The sequence below is a fragment of the Solanum stenotomum genome, chromosome 1 (genome assembly GCF_019186545.1).
Source record: "Solanum stenotomum isolate F172 chromosome 1, ASM1918654v1, whole genome shotgun sequence".
In the NCBI taxonomy this organism is placed as follows: Eukaryota; Viridiplantae; Streptophyta; class Magnoliopsida; order Solanales; family Solanaceae; genus Solanum; species Solanum stenotomum.
The window spans coordinates 36,076,581-36,095,000 of NC_064282.1; positions in this window are offsets into that span (position 1 = coordinate 36,076,581).

Below are 18,420 nucleotides of genomic sequence, written 5' to 3' on the forward strand. Positions count from 1 at the left end.
AAACTTGTTTCAAAAGTACTGATTGGGAGGTAGGCAAGCATGATAGGGAGGGAGGTGAGTGATATAGTCATGTATGTTAGATACATGTGAACCACACTAGATACACACTAGATACACACTAGATGAATTTTTCTGGTGTGATCCACATGTAAGCCAGATACATAGGAGAGTGGCAAGCGAGATGGGAGAAAGGTGCGGGAGGTGGCAGAGAATTTTCTATGTATCCTATATACATGCGAATCCACTTGAATGTTATGTATCTAGAATAAATTACACCTAATTTTGACCTCATATATCCCGAGATACATCTATCTAGATATATCTTAACCCACCAAAATTAAGTAAGATTTATAAAATCTATATAATTAACTTCTAAATTTATGGGATTTCCATAAGTTCCCCATTAAGTTATGATCCAGATATATAGCCCTAACACATTTCAACCAGATTAACTTTTAAAGATAACTTGAAAAGATGAAAATTTGAAAAACTAGCTCAAGAAATTAGCCTTGAAACCAAAATCCCCAAAAATGGCGATGAGCGGTTCGTTGCATGATGAAATCATAGAAGAGATAGTCTCCCGGATGCCTGTAAAATCGGTAGGTCAATTCCGTTGCGTTTTCAAGCAGTGGTGAGACCCGAAATTCATAAAAGCCCACCTCAATTTTCATTCCAATAAACATGAACAAATTAAGCTAATTCTCATCTCTGATGTTTCTCAATCTCTTCACTCTCTTCAAATTAACCCTAACCCCCAAAATGGAATTGATGCAATTATTTCAATCGAGCTTAGTTTTCAGGAAAAATGGTAGAAAATTGTTGGTTCATGCAATGGTTTGGTATTGGTGTAGAATGAGGAAGATGTTGCATTTTTAATCAATCCTACAACCTTAGAATATCGTTCTGGCTCTTCCAAAGCGTGGTACCTCTACCGCGTATGCCCTTGGGTATGATTTTGTTAGTGATGATTATAAAGTTATTATTTGTTCTTATTATAGAGATGTACTTGAAGGTTACCTTTACTGTACATTTGTGGATGTCTACTATGCGATAATGGGTTTTTGGAGGAGACATGAGAGTATATCTCATTATGGTGCCATTCCTATTCACGGTTTTGGGGTTTTCCTAAATGGGGCATTGCATTGGCTGGCTGGTAAAAAATATTGTTCTCCTTCTGTAATTGTTGCTGTCGATCTAACTAATGAGAAATTCTTCGAGGTTCCTATACCTACTATTACTACTACTTCTCTTTTGTGCTTTTATGGAATTTTGGCTCTTTGAGGGTGTCTTTGTGCATTGGGTAATAGAATAAATGAAAATGAAATTGATGTTTGGATAATGAAAGAATATGGGGTTGCAGAGTCTTGGACCGAATTTAGTATTGTAAATAATACTTTCCCTTTTGGTCCCACACCCGTGTGTTTAATGAGTTATGATGACATCGTATTAGATGCTCTTGGGAAAGATAAGTTGATTATCTATAATAAGAAAGAGGAACAACAGAGAGAAATGAATGTTGATGGAAAAGCTTCTACGTGTATAAGGACTAGAACTTTCATTGAGAGTCTTGTCTCTTCTATGATTGGCAAGGAAACTGAGGGTAGTGACTATATCGCTTGATATAGTATTTTGAGATGATGTTGTACTCAGGTATTGATTTCTTATTCATTTTGCATTGTATTTATTCATCAATAGGAACCATAGAATTTTATGAATGGTATTTTTTTCCTCATCGAGTATTATAAATAATAGTTGTCTTGTCTTCCATAGAGTTTTGTGATGGTAATTCTTCTGTCCTGTTTCTTGATGTTTTAACTCTTCTTTGAATCATGAGTTAATTAATCTCACAATGGACTGCCGTATATTTCTTGTTGCCACTTCTGTGTGTATACTGTTATTAAGCTAAATTATCTAATTGTTCAAAACACAAGAATAACATTTTATGTTGCTACCTGTTTGATTGTGTAATTGTCAAGGCGTATTGCTACAGATATGAATATCAATGTTGGCTAGTATTATCTATATATTGTTTTCTGAAAGTGGGAAGATTCAAATTCAAATGTTGATAGACCAAAATATCTCTAAAAATTTGATGGACTCTTTCACCCGTTCAAAAACCATATTAACTATTCTTAATTAACGCACAAAAATGTAAAAACATTCATCACAATAGTTAGTTTGTTGAGTTTCTTTCCCTTCCTCGAATATGAAATAAATTGACAATAAATTACAGAGATTTGTTCATCACAATGTATTTTGTTCTTTTGTTGTAATTTAATGCACTATGTATGAGTTGTGAATGATCTGCCTTTTCATTTTTTGAATTAATTGATAAGTACCTTGAAGTGTTTATATTATTTCCATATATATCACACATAAGTGATTACTCAGCTGCAATTCTGATCAATTTGCTAAATTTTGTTTTAAATTTGTTTTCCAAACTATTCATCAGTTGTACAAAAATAACCTAAACTTTGTGCGGCTTCTCTTATTAGACACTAACAATTTGTGCTACATATCAGTATAACTTGCATTGAATATATTAAACATTATCTAGTTTATTATGCTACACCTAGTTACATGTAGTGTTGTCAAGGGCTCGCTTTAAGAGTGCTTAATTTGTAAAGCGATGCTCAAAATGTGATGAGCGCTTCACCTCACTTAATGTACACTTTAGTGTGGTCATCAAGGTTCTAATGCATATATTCCCTTGCCAATGATCCTATTCTAAATAGGCAATATTAAACAATTGATATTTCACTTTATTGTAATTCTTTTTCATTTTGTTTGTTCAAATATTTTTCATTCATTCTTGATGGCTCTCAACTAACTCCAGAAATATTTCTTGGTGAAAACCAATTAAATCCATTTTTCAGAATTGGGTTCTCCTTCTCTTAGTCTATAATAATATATTAGGTTTTGATAGCTCTTGCAGTTGTCGTAGCTTATTATTTCAAGCTTGTGTAAAAAGTTAAATTAATAATTTTCCTTTCTCACTGTTTGGTATTATGCTTGTGGTCCTTTAGATTTGATTTGTTATGATGTTTGGGGTCCAGCCTAGGAAATCTCAAGTGATGGTTTTTGTTATTGTTTTATATTTTTATCACTTTAGCAAATACTTTTGGATATATATTGTTGAGAATAAATCTAATGTTCTTGATATTTTTCATCTGTTTCATTTAAACGATTTCAAGTATACTGGGGAGGAGGTTTCAAGCCTTGACTTCCTATGTGCCCACACATGGAGTCACACAACGCCTATCCATAAACTCCTTAACAAAATTGGTGTACAAAAAGAAAACATAGGCATGTCACTGAAACTGGTCGTGCACTTCTTTGTAACTCACATGTTCGTTCTAATATTTGGACAAATGCATTTGAAACGACTGTTTTTCCAATTAATCTTCATCCCACTCCTCCATTAAATCATCAAAGTTCATGTGAAATTTTTCTTTGTGAAAAGCATGATTATAATCAACTACGTATTTTTGGTTCCTTGTGCTACCATTGGCTTCATCCTCATTCACAAATAAATTATGTCCTCGTTCCACTCCGTGTGCCTTTCTTGGTTGTACTTGCACTCAGAAAGGCAACAAGTGTTATAATCGTTTCCATAACAATCTTTTTTGTTTCATGTCATTTGTTATTTTATGAATAAGTGTTCCATAGTCAAGAAGTCGGTGTGTGCGTTGCATCCACTAAGCCTGACACAAACCTATTTGTTGTTATTACTACTGCTCATATGGGTCTAGCTACACCCATGCATCCACCAATGTTGCAACCTCAACTACTAGTGAGCCAAGAATCAACCTCAAGTCATCCGCCATCCTCTCCGCACTTTTCTCTTGCATCATCTTCATCACATGCTTCTCCTATTTTACTTGGTACTTTCTAACATTATACACAAGTTCAATACCTTTGCATTTTGATTGGTGTTACTATTTATGACTATCCAGGTGACTCTAATTCTAATGGTGCTACTTCATTGGATTTAGTCACACCCATTCGCAGTCATAAAATGCTTACATGCGCACATAAAGGAAATCTTAAGCTCAAACGTATCCGGTCTTTCTTTTGCTCCTCTGACCTTAGTCTTGACCCCACATGTTATACTCATGATATTAGAATTCCTCAATGGAGATGATCTGCTATGTCCGCAAGATATAATGCACTTATAACAACTAGTACATGGAAGTTGGTTCCACCTCATCAAGCTGCGAATGTAATTGGTTGTAAATGAATTTTCAAGACGAAGAAAAATCCAAATGGCTCCATTGACCGACATAAGTCTAGATTATTTTCCAAGGGTTTCTATCAATGTCCTTGAATTGACTTTGATGATACTCTCAGTCCTGTTGTCAAACCTACAACTGTTTGAGTATTGCTTTCTATTGTCATGTCACAAGGATGGATTGTTAATCAACTTGATATATTTAGCGTGTTCTTGCATGGTAAGCTATAGGAGGATGTATACATGGTTCAACCTCCAGGTTTTGTTGACCCTAATCACCCTAATTATAGATGCAAGCTAGAGAGTTCTATTTATGGCTTTAAATAGGCTATTCGACTATGGAATAAATGTCTGGTTTATACCTTGTATGAGCTTTATTTCCAAGGCTCTAAAACAGATTCCTCAGTCTTCATTAGATTCACGGGTGCAAAAAATCTATTTTGTTTTATCTATGTTGATGACATTATAGTATTGGGCATGTCTATACATCTAGTTTCATCATTGCTTAAACATTTAGAAATTCCCTTCTCCTTGCGCAACTTGGGCAAGCTTAATTAATCATTGAGTATTGAAGCTACATGGAGATATAATTGATTGTTATTACACCTGTCTAAATATACACATGATCTCTTGGAATATAGTAACATCTTAACTTGCAGTGATATTTCTACTCTCATGTGCCCGAGTAACAAGTAGCATACCGTGACAATACTCAATTTCTTTATGAAAGCCTTTATCAAAGTTTTGTCGGCGGCTTACAATATCTCACTTTCTCTAGAATTTATATCTCCTTCTCCGTTAATTTTGTTTGTTGGTTCATGCCTAGTCTAACAGAGAAATATTGGGAAGCAGTAAGCATATCTTGCGATCTCTGAAATCAACTTCTTCTCATGGTATTTTCTTTCCTAAGTCATAAATCACACCAATTGCAAGGATATTGTGATGCCGATTTGGGAGGAAGTATAGATGATAGGAATTCTGCTATTGGTTTTGAAATTTTCTTTTGTTCAGCGCTTGTTTCTTATTGTTCTCTCAAACAACAAATCTCTAGCTCTCTAATATTGAGGCCGTATATCTCTCTCGCTACTTCCACCAATAAAATTCAATGGATTAGTCTATTGTTGAAAGAAATTGGTCTTTTCTTCTTGTTCTGTGTCTTTCTTGTGGTGTCATAATTTTAGTGAGACCTATCTTACCGCTAACCCGGTGTTTCACTCTTATACCAAACATATGTGGATCGATTTTGACTTTATTCAACCTCTTTTCCTGAAAAAAGAACTTTGGGTTTAGTATATTTGATTCATTACCAGCTTGCATATATTCTTACAATATGATTAATGACTGTAACATTGGGCCTTACTTATAGAAAATACCGACTTAAAGAAGCTAAAAATGGTTAGGTGATTTTTAGCTCATAGGAATCAACCTGGATCAAGGGACCAGATCATTAACTGAGAACAATTTAGAAAAAAACAGGACAATCATCTTGCTCAAGGAAGGAAAAATCACGACCTACTAAGTAGGATTTCACCAATATTTTCACTAAACAGGCCAGTTTTCAAATTACTAACTCATGCAATGTAGGAATTAAACTCCTAATCCCTCCCCCATGTAAACTATGGCTAACACTAGCCAACAACTTGAATCTAAAAGAAAAGAGAAGACACAATACCTACACAAGCTTCATTAAGAAGAGTAGGTTTACAATATTAGCACAAAAAAAAGACTTAACAACAAGGAATGAAAAAACAACTTCAATGATAAGAGCAGGTCCCTTGTGGTGTAGGTCTTCGTGATACGAGAGCTAAGACAATGTATGCTTGGAACAAGAGCAATATTCTTCAATGTTGCAAAATCTAGGTTTTGATCAATTCTTATTATCAATGAGATAGGGACAAAGGGAAAAACCATAACCTCTTTTTCTTAGTCGAGGTGTACAAGGACATTATTTTCCTTCTGTCACCATGTCATACTGCTCTAGCACACTGCATAGACAAGGTGCACTTGATAATATGGTTGTTGACATCGGCAAAAAAAATGTTGTAGGTACTATGTCCCTTCATCAAGTTTTTCAATCATCAAAATCATCTTTTCAACATTATAACATTTTCCACGGTTTTGATGATCATGACAAATTATGCAATCATTTCAGCCACATTGTAACCACACGCACTTTCAACTTGACTTCATTTGCTCACCAAAATTCTTCCTATCAGTAATTCCCCATGTCTCCAATTTCCCTGTCTCTAATATTTTCTCCCTTTTTGAATCATAAAAAGGAGTGAATAGTAAACCAAGAATAAGTGTAATAGTGCAATGCTAATTAGCGATCCGTTTCGCCATCCTGCTCCTTTTAGATACTACCACGATCACGCCATTCCCTATCATGGTCTCTCCAACCTTCATCATGCTCTCTATTCCAACCTTGGTTCCTACCTGGCCTTGGATAGTTCGGACGAAAACCCCCCCCTTGATTTGCCAAAAAATGCACTTTCTCATCATACAAAGTCTCAAAGTGTGCATCATCGTGGTTAACCCCACTAACTCCAACCGCATTCATAGCTTTAGAACCACTACCCATGCTAGTAATACACTAGAAAATGATTACTATTATTAGGATGACTGCGTTATGAGCTTATGGGGAACACAATCCTAGTTACTTTTAATAATCTTATTATAAATAAATACTTAGTTCAAAGCTATCTTTTTATTGTTATTATTTTATTTCAATTTAAATCCCCCTATTTTTATATAACGACTATCGAGTTAAATATTTGCTATTGACAATATTCTTCTATATTCTCTGTGGGATCGACCCCGACTCATAGTTGGGTAAATATATTGCATAGGATCATTTATATTTCTTTTCAAGAAGTATATTTGAACGTTATCAAGAACGGCGCCGCTGCCGGGGAATATGGCTTAGAAATTGTCTTTAGTATTTATTTTGACTTGTAGTCCTTTTTTTGTTTTTTTTTTGTTTTAATTTACTTTTCTTTATTATATGTTTTACTCTTTTTGAGATGTCATCTGAAAAAGTATGTAGTGTTAAGTGTTCTTGCAATTTTTGTACTTCTGACATTATGTATTCTTATAGGTTAATTTTTTTTCAACAAGATAAGTTGTATGGGGACATGGAAGATTTGTTAATACTTTGCTATAAATCAACATGTAAGCGCAGTGGTGAATATAAATTTGAATTTGATCTCTATTATTTAGATTGTGAGTTGAGTGCAAAGATTAAATCATATGACACCCAACAATTTAATATGTGTAAGGATAAAAATATACTTATAAGTCAACTTGAAGAGCTAAAAGTTGAGGGCCAATTGCTTGATCATACTTTTATGGATGTTGTCATTGTTGAGAAGACTACACTAGAGTTATGTAATGAAGTAGATAATATTATTTATAAAAACTCTAATGTGTAAATATGAGGGTGTAAATAATAATACAATTCATAAGTTAGGGCGCACTAGACCTCATTCCAATCATTTTTCCACATTATGTTTAGATGATGAGAAATTAATTGAGCCATCTGAGCCTATAAAAGAATGTATGGAGGAGGAAAATTGTGTCTATATTCTTGAATTTATTGTTCCAATATCGGAGAATTACAATCCTCACTTATGATCCAAGAAGTGCATAATGTGATATCTATTGCTTGGGACCTTTATTTTTGTACCACCACCCCTTGAGCGTAATAGAAAAATTGATGTAAAATTAGGGGTGCAATTCATATCTTCAAAGTGGAAAGAAAAATAGTAAAATTGATGGTGTCGTGCCGCGACGTTAAATTAAGCGCTTATTGGGAGGCAACCCAATTAGTAGTGTAACTTCTTATTTTATTTTATTTTAATTTTATTAGTATCAATTTTTTTTCTTGTTTTTTCAGATTATGGGTTCCTTGGCTTTTGTTTTCGGTTCTTTTCCTGAGGATAGTCCCTTTGAATCGAGTGTCTTTTATTTTTTTTAGGAATAAATTTTATTTTTATTTTTATTTTTTTAGAGAAAAGAAACGACACTTTTGAGTTATGTGATACTTACTATTTGAGCCTAAATTTGAGTAGTACTTTCTTGTGAATGCTTGATTACTAGTGAAATTGCAAAATTTTTGACATCTAGGTTCATGGTTGCGACTTTGTATGTAACTTATTTTATTTTGTAGTTTGTTATGATCCTGTCTGTCTTAGAAGTGGAACTGATCTATCTTGATTGATACTTGTGCCATGTGTGGTGAGATTTTGTTTATTCCATGTTTTGCATCTTAGACTAGAACTTGCCCTACATGTTATTGAAGCGAAATAAAAAGTGTTGCTTTGTTTAGGAGATGATAATAGGCTTTCTTTGATTTGGCTAGTAAATTTTTGTCTTTTCAGATATTTTATCACTAGTTAGCCCTTTTGAGCCTATAGCCTTTTATTGGTAGCCATATTTTGCCCTTAACTATATTGTGAATCCCTAGTTTTTGCACCTTGCTTCCTTGAGCATTATAGCAGACTTATTCTAATTAATAATTATGAGAAAAAGGGATGGTTGACTAATCAATGATAGCTACAAAGTGATAAAAAGCTCTCTTTAAAAGAATGTGATATGAAAAAAAAAAAAATGTGACATGAAAAAAAAAGAGTTACCTTGATGACGGCCCTGATCCTTCCAAGGATATCGTGCACCTTAACACATGTAAAATGCATAAGTTGAGGGTGACTATTAAGTAGGAAAACTAAAAAGATTAAAAAAATAAAAATGATTGAAACATTCTTGAGATGATGAGAATTACTTGTGAAATAATTGTTGAAGAGAGGGCTGAAAATAAAGAGAAGAAAATAATGGGTGATGAAGTCTAAAATTGCAAAGTGCTTAAGGAAGTGTAAGTCACAATTATATAGTTTTCCTACCCGTCCCCTAACCTACATCACAACCCGTTAAAGTCCTATTTGATTCTATTCAATCATGCTTAATTAGTGGAGATGTACATAATGGACAAGCTTATGGTTCTTTGCGCATACATGTGAATTTTAAATGTGAGTGTGAGACTGTTCTTTGATGCTAAGTCCTTAATTTATACTCAATCTTTTGATTTGATTGTGTGGACTATTTCTTCTTGTGAGGGCACTTATTTCATGATTGATAGGTGATTTTATAAACTTTCTTTGATGAGAGTAGGTGAGCAAGCTTAAATATGATGAGTTCAAAGTCCTTCCTTGAGGTTAGGAGGTTAGAGGTTTGTTGTTTATTTGGATGTCTTGCATAATGATTGAGAAGTCTACTTGATGTTTTGAAATTGGTACATGGCCTAATTGTTTGTATTAACCAAAGTGATAACATTGCTAGTATTAATTTTTTTTGGGATGAGCTTCAATGTTTGTTAGAGGACGAACAAAAGTTTAAGTGTGGGTGTTGATGTGAGGCTAAAACTATATATTTTTAACTATTATTTTCTCACATTTCTTATTTATATTTGTCCTTTTTGAGCATAAATTTTGTGAATTGTGGTAAATTGTGTATTTTATTTGTAGTATTAAATTGGTGGAAAAATAAAGAATTTTGGAGCTAAAACGAATAAAAGATTGAAGGTTCAAGAAAGAAATCAAACAGACAACTTAATTGATTAAATTTAATAAAATAATATATTTGTATATATGAGGAAAAAGGCTACGAACAATTTGCAATTGAAATTGTGTATTACTATTGCCAGGTGTCATCAGCTGGGGGCTCATATTAGTATGAAAGGCGGCGAGCAACGTGAAATTCCAGAAATACGCGTGCAGTGGAAAACCCAATTTAATTGGGTTTTTTTCCCTAATTTTTCTTGAACTCAATTAATTTATTTAGGATTGCTCTATCTATAAATAGGAGATGAAAAATTATTCTTAAAAGGGAGGAAAGTGAAGAACCAAGATACAAGACACAATATAAATTTTCTTCTAGCTTAGGAACTTTGGAAGAACCGTCGTGGAGGCCAGAGAATTGTGGTTTTTTCTTTCTTCTCCTTTATTATTTATTTGTATTCGTGATTAATAAAAGATAGTCTAGCTATTGTTCTTAACTTTTTATGATTAACACAAGCATATTTATTTTAATAAATTTTGATTGTGTTTTTGAGATAATGAGTAGCTAACTTTCATAACTAGGGTTGTGGGAATCATAAGCGATTAACAAAGTATGAATAACAACTAAGTAATTCGTGAATAGTGTTGAAGCATGCATTGATAATTCTTTCGTCTAGAAGTCTTTTAAACGGTGGGCAACGTTAGAACTCGCCTTGTTGCGACTTGCCGGACCAAGGAGGTAATCAACAAGAAAAGAATTATCAATATAGATTTAGTGTGATACTATCTAATAGTCTAGTGTCGATTGGTGCGAAGTAATAACTAAGCCAAAGATCGATTGTGATGTCTAATATGAGGTAAAGGTAAGGGTTAGTAAATTATACACACGTAGCCGGACCAAGGTGCGGATTGAAATTCTCTAGAGCTGGACTAAAGATTTAGAGATACCTAACTTATCACTTTGCATGTAAAATACTAGAAAATGATTACTATTATTAGGATGACTGCGTTGTGAGCTTATGGGGAACACATTCCTAGTTACTTTTAATAATCTGAATATAAATAAATACTTAGTTCAAAGCTATCTTTTTATTGTTATTATTTTATTTCAATTTAAATCCCCCCATTTTTATATAACGACTATCGATTTAAATATTTGCTATTGACAATATTCTTCCATATTCTCTGTGGAATCGACCCCGACTCATAGTTGGGTAAATATATTGCATACGATCGTTTATATTTCTTTTCAAGAAGTATATTTGAATGTTATCAAGAACGGCGCCGCTGCCGGGGAATATGGCTTAGAAATTGTCTTTAGTATTTATTTTGACTTGTAGTCCTTTTTTGTTTTTTTTTTGTTTTAATTTACTTCTCTTTATTATATGTTTTACTCTTCTTGAGATGTCATCTGAAAAAGTATGTAGTGTTAAGTGTTCTTGCAATTTTTGTACTTCTGACACTACGGATTCTTATAGGTTAATTTTTTCTCAACAAGATAAGTTGTATGAAGACATGAAAGATTTGTTAATACTTTGCTATAAATCAATATGTAAGCCCAGTGGTGAATATAAATTTGAATTTGATCTCTATTATTTATATTGTGAGTTGAGTGCAAAGATTAAATAATATGACACCCAACAATTTAATATGTGTGAGAATGAAAAAGTACTTATAAGTCAACTTGAAGAGCTAAAAGTTGAGGGCCAATTGCTTGATCATATCATCCTTTTATTGATGTTGTCATTGTTGAGAAGACTACACTAGAATTATGTAATGAAGTAGATAATATTATTTTTAAAAACTCTAGTGTGTGTAAATATGAGGGTGTAAATAATAATACAATTCATAAGTTAGGGCACACTAGACCTCATTCCAATCATTTTTCCACATTATGTTTGGATGATGAGAAATTAATCGAGCCATCTGAGCCTATAGAAAAATGTAAGGAGGAGGAAAATTGTGTATATATTCTTGAATTTATTGTTCCAATATCAGAGAATTACATTCCTCACTTAGGATCCAAGANTTTGTAATAACCAAAGTGATGACATTGCTAGTATGAATTTTTTTTGGGATGAGCTTCAATGTTTGCTCGAGGACGAACAAAAGTTTAAGTGTGGGTGTTGATGTGAGGCTAAAAATACATATTTTTAATTATTATTTTCTCACATTTGTCATCTATATTTGTCCTTTTTGAGCATAAATTTTGTGAATGGTGCTAAATGGTGTATTTTATTTGTAGGATTAAATTGGTGGAAAAATAAAGAAGTTTGGAGCTAAAACGAATAAAAGATTGAAGGTTCAAGAAATAAATCAAGCAGATAGCTTAATTGATTAAATTTAATAAAATAATATATTTGTATATATGAGGAAAAAGGCTGCGAACAATTTGCAATTGAAATTGTGTATTACTGCTGCCACGTGTCAGCAGCTGGGGGCTCATATTAGTATGAAAGGCGGCGAGCAACGTGAAATTTCAGAAATACGCGTACAGTGGAAAACCCAATTTAATTGGGTTTTTTTTCCTAATTTTTCTTGAACTCAATTAATTTATTTAGGGTTGGTTTATCTATAAATAGGAGATGAAAAATTATTCTTAAAAGGGAGGAAAGTGAAGAACCAAGATACAAGACACAATATAAATTTTCTTCTAGCTTAGAACTTTGGAAGAGCCGCCGTGGAGGCCAGAGAATTGTGGTTTTTTCTTTCTTCTCCTTTATTATTTATTTGTATTCGTGATTAATAAAAGATAGTCTAGCTATTGTTCTTAACTTTTTATGATTAACACAAGCATATTTATTTTAATAAATTTTGATTGTGTTTTTGAGATAATGAGTAACTAACTTTCATAACTAGGGTTGTGGGAATCATAAGCGATTAATAAAGTATGAATAACAACTAAGTAATTCGTGAATAGTGTTGAAGCATGCATTGATAATTCTTTTGTCTAGAAGTCTTTTTAACGGTGGGCAACGTTAGAACTCGCCTTGTTGCGACTTGCCGGACCAAGGGGGTAATCAACAAGAAAAGAATTATCAACATAGATTTAGTGTGATACTATCTAATAGTCTAGTGTCGATTGGTGCGAAGTAATAACTAAGCCAAAGATCGATTGTGATGTCTAATATGAGGTAAAGGTAAGGGTTAGTAAATTATACACACGTAGCCGGACCAAGGTGCGGATTGAAATTCTCTAGAGCTGGACTAAAGATTTAGAGATACCTAACTTATCACTTTGCATGTAAAATACTAGAAAATGATTACTATTATTAGGATGACTGCGTTGTGAGCTTATGGGGAACACATTCCTAGTTACTTTTAATAATCTGAATATAAATAAATACTTAGTTCAAAGCTATCTTTTTATTGTTATTATTTTATTTCAATTTAAATCCCCCCATTTTTATATAACGACTATCGATTTAAATATTTGCTATTGACAATATTCTTCCATATTCTCTGTGGAATCGACCCCGACTCATAGTTGGGTAAATATATTGCATACGATCGTTTATATTTCTTTTCAAGAAGTATATTTGAATGTTATCAAGAACGGCGCCGCTGCCGGGGAATATGGCTTAGAAATTGTCTTTAGTATTTATTTTGACTTGTAGTCCTTTTTTGTTTTTTTTTTGTTTTAATTTACTTCTCTTTATTATATGTTTTACTCTTCTTGAGATGTCATCTGAAAAAGTATGTAGTGTTAAGTGTTCTTGCAATTTTTGTACTTCTGACACTACGGATTCTTATAGGTTAATTTTTTCTCAACAAGATAAGTTGTATGAAGACATGAAAGATTTGTTAATACTTTGCTATAAATCAATATGTAAGCCCAGTGGTGAATATAAATTTGAATTTGATCTCTATTATTTATATTGTGAGTTGAGTGCAAAGATTAAATAATATGACACCCAACAATTTAATATGTGTGAGAATGAAAAAGTACTTATAAGTCAACTTGAAGAGCTAAAAGTTGAGGGCCAATTGCTTGATCATATCATCCTTTTATTGATGTTGTCATTGTTGAGAAGACTACACTAGAATTATGTAATGAAGTAGATAATATTATTTTTAAAAACTCTAGTGTGTGTAAATATGAGGGTGTAAATAATAATACAATTCATAAGTTAGGGCACACTAGACCTCATTCCAATCATTTTTCCACATTATGTTTGGATGATGAGAAATTAATCGAGCCATCTGAGCCTATAGAAAAATGTAAGGAGGAGGAAAATTGTGTATATATTCTTGAATTTATTGTTCCAATATCAGAGAATTACATTCCTCACTTAGGATCCAAGAAGTGCATAATGCGATGTCTATTGCTTGAGATCTTTATTTTTGTACCACCACCCCTTGAGCGTAATAGAAAAATTGATGTAAAATTAGGGGTGCAATTCATATCTTCAAAGTGGAAGGAAAATTAGTAAAATGGATGGTGTCGTGCCGCGACGTTAAATTAAACGCTTATTGGGAGGCAACCCAATAGTAGTGTAACTTCTTATTTTATTTTATTAGTATCACTTTTTTTTTTGTTTTTTTTGCAGATTAGGGGAAGTCTAAGGACCCAAAATGAAAAGGAGCATGTTTGAGCTTAAGTGTGGGGTGATGACCCTTGATGAAAATAAAGAGAACATGCTACTTGTTAGGCCTAAAGGCCTCAGGGAGTTTTCCTAATCCTTGTTTTAAATTTTTTTTAAGGCTTTGGGGACATAGCATCTTTTCAAGTGTGGGGTGGAGGAGTGAATTCTTAGTTTTTACCGTTTTATCGAGTCTTTTTTTTAGGATGGGTTCCTTGGCTTTTGTTTTCGATTCTTTTCCTGAGGATAGTCCCTTTGAACCGAGTGTATTTTATTTTTTTTAGGAATAAATTTTATTTTTATTTTTATTTTTTAGAGAAAAGAAATGACCCTTTTGAGTTATGTGATACTTACTACTTGGGCCTAAATTTGAGTAGTACTTTCTTGTGAATGCTTGATTGCTAGTGAAATTGCAAACTTTTTGACATCTAGGTTCATGGTTGCGACTTTGTATATAGCTTATTTTATTTTGTAATTTATTATTATCCTATCTCTCATAGAAGTGAAACTGATCCATCTTGATTGATACTTGTGCCATGTGTGGTGAGATTTTGTTTATTCCATATTTTGTATCTTAGTCTAGTACTTGCCCTACATGTTATTGAAGCGAAATAAAAAGTGTTGCTTTGTTTGGGAGATGATAATAGGCTTTCTTTGATTTGTCTAGTAAATTTTTGCCTTTTCAGATATTTTATCACTAGTTAGCCCTTTGAGCCTATAACCTTTTATTGGTAGCCATATTCTGCCCTTAACTATTTTGTTGAATCTCTAATTTTTGCACCTTGCTTCCTTGAGCATTATAGCAGACTTATTCTAATTATCAATTATGAGAAAAAGGGATGGTTGACTAATCAATGATAGCTACAATGTGATTAATAGCCCTCTTTGAAAGAATATGATATGATAAAAAAAAACAAAGGAATGTGACATGGAAAAAAAAGAGTTACCTTGACGATGGCCCTGGTCCTTCGAAGAACATTGTGCACCTTAATGCATGTAAAATGCGTAAGTTGAGGGTGGCTGTTATGAAGGAAAACTAAAAAAATTAAAAAAATAAAAATGATTGAAACACTCTTGAGATGATGAGAATTACTTGTGAAATAATTGTTAAAGAGAGGGCTGAAAATAAAGAGAAGAAAATAATGGGTGATGAAGTCTAAAATTGAAAAGTGCTTAAGGAAGTGTAAGTCACTATTATATAGTCTTCCTACCTGTCCCTTAGTCTACATTACAACCCATTAAAGTCCTATTTGATTCTATTCAATCATGCTTAATTAGTGGAGATGTACATAATGGGCAAGCATATGGTTCTTTGCGCATACATGTGAATTTTCATTGTGAGTGTGAGAGTGTTCTTTGATGCTAAGTCCTTAATTTATATTCAATCTTTTGATTTGAGTGTGTGGACTACTTCTTCTTGTGAGGGAACTTATTTCATGATAGATAGGTGATTTTATTAACTTTCTTTGATGAGAGTAGGTGAGCAAGCTTAAATTTGATTAGTTCAAAGTCCTTCCTTGAGGTTAGTAGGTTAGAGGTTTGTTGTTTATTTGGATATCTTGCATAATGATTTAAAGGTCTACTTGATGTTTTGAAATTGGTACATGGCGTAATTGTTTGTAGTAACCAAAGTGATGACATTGCTAGTATGAATTTTTTTTGGGATGAGCTTCAAAGTTTGCTCGAGGACGAACAAAAGTTTAAGTGTGGGTATTGATGTGAGGCTAAAAATACATATTTTAATTATTATTTTCTCACATTTGTCATCTATATTTGTCCTTTTTGAGGATAAATTTTGTGAATGGTGCTAAATTGTGTATTTTATTTGTAGGATTAAATTGGTGGAAAAATAAAGAAGTTTGGAGCTAAAACGAATAAAAGATTGAAGGTTCAAGAAAGAAATCAAGAAGATAGCTTAATTGATTAAATTTAATAAAATAATATATTTGTATATATGAGGAAAAAGGCTGCGAACAATTTGCAATTGAAATTGTGTATTACTGCTGCCACGTGTCAGCAGCTGGGGGCTCATATTAGTATGAAAGGCGGCGAGCAATGTGAAATTCCAGAAATACGTGTACAGTGGAAAACCCAATTTAATTGGGTTTTGTTTTCCTAATTTTTCTTAAGCTCAATTATTTTATTTAGGGTTGCTCTATCTATAAATAGGAGATGAAAAATTATTCTTAAAAGGGAGGAAAGTGAAGAACCAAGATACAAGACACAATATAAATTTTCTTCTAGCTTAGGAACTTTGGAAGAGCCGCCGTGGATCCAAAGAGAATTGTGGTTTATTCTTTTTTCTCCCTTATTATTTATTTGTATTCGTGATTAATAAAAGATAGTTTAGCTATTGTTCTTAACTTTTTATGATTAACACAAGTATATTTATTTTAATAAATTTTGATTGTGTTTTTGAGATAATGAGTAGCTAACTTTCATAACTAGGGTTGTGGGAATCATAAGCGATTAACAAAGTATGAATAATAACTAAGTAATTCGTGAATAGTTTTGAAGCATGCATTGATAATTCTTTCGTCTAGAAGTCTTTTTAACGGTGGGCAACGTTAGAACTCGCCTTGTTGCTACATGCCGGACCAAGGAGGTAATCATCAAGAAAAGAATTATCAACGTAGATTTAATGTGAAACTATCTAATAGTCTAGTGTCGATTGGTGCAAAGTAATAACTAAGCCAAACATCGATTGTGATGTCTAATATGAGGTAAAGGTAAGGGTTAGTAAATTATACACACGTAGCCGGACCAAGGTGCGGGGTGAAATTCTCTAGATGCTGGACCAAGGATTTAGAGATAGCTAACTTATCACTTTGCATGTAATACACTAGTAAATGATTACTATTATTAGGATGACTACTTTATGAGCATATGGGGAGCACATTCCTAGTTACTTTTAATAATCTGAATATAAATAAATACTTAGCTCTAAGCTATCTTTTTTTTATTTCAATTTAAATCCCCCCATTTTTATATATGGACTATCGAGTTAAATGTTTGCTATTGACAATATTCTTCCATATTCTCTATGGGATCGACACCGACCCATAGTTGGGTAAATATATTGCATACGATCGTTTATATTTCTTTTCAAGAAGTATATTTGAATGTTATCAAGAACGGCGCCGCTGCCGGGGAATATGGCTTAGAAATTGTCTTTAGTATTTATTTTGACTTGTAGTCCTTTTTTTGTTTTTTGTTTTTGTTTTAATAAACTTTTCTTTATTATATGTTTTACTCTTCTTGAGATGTCATCTGAAAAATTATGTAGTGTTAAGTGTTTTTGCAATTTTTGTACTTCTGGCATTATGGATTCTTATAGGTTAATTTTTTCTCACCAAGATAAGTTTATGGAAGATTTGTTAATACTTTGCTATTAATCAATATGTAAGCGCAGTGGTGTATATAAATTTGAATTTGATCTCTATTATTTAGATTGTGAGTTGAGTGCAAAGATTAAATCATATGACACCCAACAATTTAATATGTGTGAGGATGATAAAGTACTTATAAGTCAACTTGAAGAGCTAAAAGTTGAGGGCCAATTGCTTGATCATACTTTTATTGATGTTGTCATTGTTGAGATGAGTACACTAGAATTATGTGATGAAGTAGATAATATTATTTTTAAAAACTCTAGTATGTGTAAATGTAAGGGTGCAAATAATAATACAATTCATAAGTTAGGGCGCACTAGACCTCATTCCAATCATTTTTCCACATTATGCTTAGATGATGAGAAATTAATCGAGCCATCTGAGCCTATAGAAGAATGTAAGGAGGAGGAAAATTGTGTCTATATTTTTGAATTTATTGTTCCAGTATCGGAGAATTACATTCCTCACTTAGGATCCAGGAAGTGCATAATGCGATATCTATTGCTTGGGACCTTTATTTTTGTACCACCATCCCTTGAGCGTAATAGAAAAATTGATGTAAAATTAGGGGTGCAATTCATATCTTCAAAGTGGAAAGAAAAATAGTAAAATTGATGGTGTCGTGCCGCGACGTTAAATTAAGCGCTTATTGGGAGGCAATC